We start from the raw sequence: 4,481 nt of genomic DNA on the forward strand, positions 1-4,481 counted from the left end.
ATGTGAGCAACCCAGACTACGTGAGGAATCCAGCGTATATGGACATTTGAACAATACAGCCTAACAATACAGCCTATGTGAGAAATGAGGAGTAAGCAGTTGGACCAAGAACTTGCAAAGCCGTGAGAAAGGAAGAGGCGATGAGAAAACAACTCCCGAATGCAGAACTGGATAAAGAGTAGCATATAGAAATTTGCAAAACCACAGTGTGAGCAGTAAATGTTAAATCAATCACTGCAAGCAGTAAGATACATGCTTTTAGGGCTTGACCAATTGTAAAGCAGCATGTAACACGTGATTAGTGCCTTAAAAAAGTATAAAGATGAACAGAACCATGTAATAAATGGCTTCACTTGATCATATTGATCATTCCATGATGTCCCATTCTTGAACTCCTGCAATAATGATAGTAGGTTTCATGAGGAAAGTTTATTGTTTCTGTTATTGGTTCTTATTACAAATGGGTTCAGCCTCCTATCCTGTATACGAACTCCCATTCTTTTTCAGAATTTGCATATATGGATGGGGTGTCCAAGACTGGTTGTATCCTTTCAGTTTTGAATACAAATTAGCATCTCATGGGAGGTCTAACCCCAGATTTAGGGTGTGTAGAGTTCTACTCAGACAATACTTACACAGTGCCTTCTTTGCATGTCTTACTGATGGATTTTTTTCTTCCTGGCCTCTTACGATCAAAATCTTATAAGGGTGGTGACACACTGGAACAGGTTACCCAGAGAAGGGATGGGTGCTTCATCCCTGGAAACATTCAAGGTCAGGCTGGATGGGGTGCTGAGCAACCTGATCAAGTTGAAGATGTCCTTGCTCGTTACGGGGGAGCTGGACTAGATGACCGTTAAAGGTCCCTTCCAACACAAACCATTCTATGATGATATGAAACTCAACAAGCTTTCAAATATAGGACTTCCTCACACTGTTAGCAAAAGGACCAGGAGGAAGTTTTGCTGTCTATATGAACCAGACAGATTCTACATGACTTTCCGTGGAGGTCATGAATAACCTGCCTTTGAAGTTTGCCAGGAACTTTTCACTGCTTTTCACCTAGCTAAGCAGATATATTTCCAATCAGATCACAGAAGGAACTTTTGGAATTCAAAGCCTGAACATAGTGATAGCATAGGGTTAAAATGTTTTAAAATCATGGGAATTGTATACAACAGATTCAGGGGGGATGGAAAGAAAGGTAGACCTTGGGAAAGGGAGCCAGGGTTGGGTAGGCTTGGGAACGGACTGTCTTTACTACATCATGTGAAACTGTACCTGCGTAATCAGTAAATGATAAATGATATGATTGTTAGATGTGATGATCATTTAGTAACTGAATATGATTATTGTGTAGTCGCAATAAGAATCATGAGAAACTATGTTTGGGGGGCTTGGAAATTCATGCTTGAGTAAAATCAATATATACAATAGAACTATGTAAGTTTAATAATTAATATGTAGTTATATAATGAAAAGGGTATAAAAATGTGTCCATCTCAAATCCATGTCAGAGTCAGATTTGGGTCTGTACCCCTGATTCCCAGAGCTCTTCAATAAAAGCACCTGCATATAATCATCCCCTGTGATTATGTGTTTCTACGCTAACAGTAGGACTGCATTTTGCCACAGTTCACCTTGCAAATTATGTTGCAAGAACATAATTCTTCAAAGATGACATGTTGTCACATCCTGATCCCAGTGAAAAAAAATTTCTGAGGAATTTAGTGGAAAGGCTTTTGTAAATTCAAACTTGAGGCCAAAAGCAGAGACAATCCAGTTTCTATACATTTTATGTGTGTGTGCCCCCAAAGCCTTTAAAGAAAATGATGAGAAGTGTGAGACACAACATAGATCTCCATTTGAACCAGACCAACAGTCAGTTCTGCCCAGAGCCATTCCCTAAGCTATTGGGGCTACTCAAAACCTCCGAGCATCCAGCCTTGCAGAGAAATGGCTTAATAAATAGGGAGACGGCTTCTCTGGAGATGCTTTGTAAAATAAAAGGTTTTAATAATAACAAAAAGAATAAACATTATAAAACAAAGAAAACAAGCCCAACACAGTGTAGAAAACACTCTTAGACTGGCTAAGGCATTCCAAAAAAGCCTCGAGCACCTCTGTGCTGTCCCTTTAGTACTTGATTGTTTAGGTGGGCTATTTGGCACCTTGCCCAATGAACTTGGCAACAGGCTTTGAGATGCACTTCCAAAGCCTAATCACTGTCTCTATGCTGGCACTCAGCCAGTTACAATGAGCAGGCTATAGAAAATTCTAGTTTAACTTTCTTATATGTTCCAAGGTACACTGAAACACTTACCCTTATATAGAAACACCTGCTTGAGTATAGAAATGCACTGCTACACTAAGCAGCAGTCAAGACCACAAACTCTGGGAGTCACAGAGAAGTCCCTGCCATAGAAAACTGCCTCATAACCTCTGCAAGTTAATTATGCCTAAAATAGTATTTTCTCTTTTTTTTTTCTTTGTCTTTTGAAAATGTTTACTATTGCAAACAGAAGAATTTTTAAATGCAAGTAATTATTTGCTTTTCCCCCTAACCTTTCTGTCTTATGAAAGGGAGTTTCAGAGATTGATTTCAGTCTTGAATTAAAAAAAAATTACTGGCTCTAAATTTGCTACCTTCTGCTTCTAGAGAAGCTCTTTTACTCTGATATGAAAAACATAATTGAAAAAGTTTCTCATATTTACAGAGATCACTGTTTTCAACAAATGATAGTAAACATACTTTCTACTCTTGCCCAAAATGCACAAGTACAACTTTAAGCAAACCAAATCCAAAGATACTCTGTTCCTGTGTAGGAGCCAATTGAATGCCATGAAATAGAAAACTTTTTTTTTTTCCTTCCCAAAATGAAGTATTTTGAAAAGCATCTGTAAAGTGACTCTATTCAGACCTGCCTTTATATCACACTATCTGCATGAATGCATGTTTATATCCATATACAGCTTAGTTTTACCATTTCTGGCTTGATAATATGGGTAATTTTGTATCTTGATGTGATTATGACTTATTTTCACTTAGACAAGATGTCCTCAGTTTTTTTCTGTGTTTGCTTTTGTTCCTTAAGGTCAGGTGTTGCAACTTTCAAGACTGATGCCATAGATGGGCAGGTTTTAGATAAGTGAAAGAGGCCACTGGAGTTTGATGGAAGTCATATAAGGCTTATGTTTGTGAGATCCCTTATTGGTTCTACACCTGGTCTCTGGCCTGGAGTTCTTTGGATTCTCTGAAATATGGGTATTTTAAATGTCTACTAAGTGAACTGCATTTAAATTCAATGATTTCTATGTCAATCTTCAGTAACCAAGTGATGTTAGAAAAAAGACATTGAATGGGCATTCTTGGGCATTGTGCTGGGAAAGAGGAAATCTGTTTTTAAAAATTGGATTTATAGAATGTGGAAACACAGAATGAAAGAATTAGAATATGAAGCCTACTGGGGGCTGGACAAAACAAGAGAAATACAAAAGGAATTAATTTTCTTAACACAGCATTTTGTCAACTTAGAGGGAAAAAATCACTCAGCTGCTTGACTCAAAATAGCTGGATGTGAAACCAGTGGTGCCAACCACTCCTTGATTCCACTGACAGATTTACTGCTTTCTGGAGAGTTGCTGCTGTCCATGATGAAAATGGCAGGAGCACTCTGCTACAAAAGAGCATTTCTGTCTCAAAATTCATCTCCAGGCACGTGTGACTAAGAGAAGCTAGAGGTCACAGGGGGACAATTCAGTGTTTAGAGGGACTTAGAAAGAAATGCTGCTATGCAGTCGTGCATTTCTGTACCCGAGCAGGTGTTTCTATATAAGGAAGTTAAACTAGAATTTCTATAGCCTGCTTGTTGCAATTGGCTCAGTACCAGCACAGACATAGTGATAGGGCTTTGGAAGTGCACCTCAAAGCCTAGTATCCATCTCATTGGGCAAAGAGCCAAATAAGCCCACCTAGACCATCGAGTATTAAAGAGCCAGCACAAGGGGTGCATGTGGGCTTTTTGGGAATGCCTTAGCCAGTGTAACTGTGCTTGGTACACTGTGCTCGGCTTATCTCTTTTCATTTTGTAATGTTTGTTATTTTTGCTGTTATTAAAACCTTTATTTTACAAAGCATATCCTGAGAAGCAGTCTCGCTATTTTATTAAGCCATTTCTCTGCTGGCTGGACCCTCAAAGGTATTGAGAGAAATCTCAATACTGCTATTTTCCCAATACAATCTCCTTGCTATCCCACAGCTGTATCTCAGGGTAAGGAGACTAAACAATTCAGTGTCAGCTGAAATACATTAAAAAGTAGTAATTATTGGACAAATAAACAATATGCACTGTGTACTTATCACCAAAGATAAAATATCTCAGTTTGAAGGAAGATTTGGTTTATAAGCCCACTAACATTTTATACAGGAAATTTCACTGGAAACAATGAAAAAACTCTGAAATTTAGTAAGTGGGGTCAAG

Source organism: Prinia subflava, chromosome W, assembly GCF_021018805.1.
Source record: "Prinia subflava isolate CZ2003 ecotype Zambia chromosome W, Cam_Psub_1.2, whole genome shotgun sequence".
In the NCBI taxonomy this organism is placed as follows: Eukaryota; Metazoa; Chordata; class Aves; order Passeriformes; family Cisticolidae; genus Prinia; species Prinia subflava.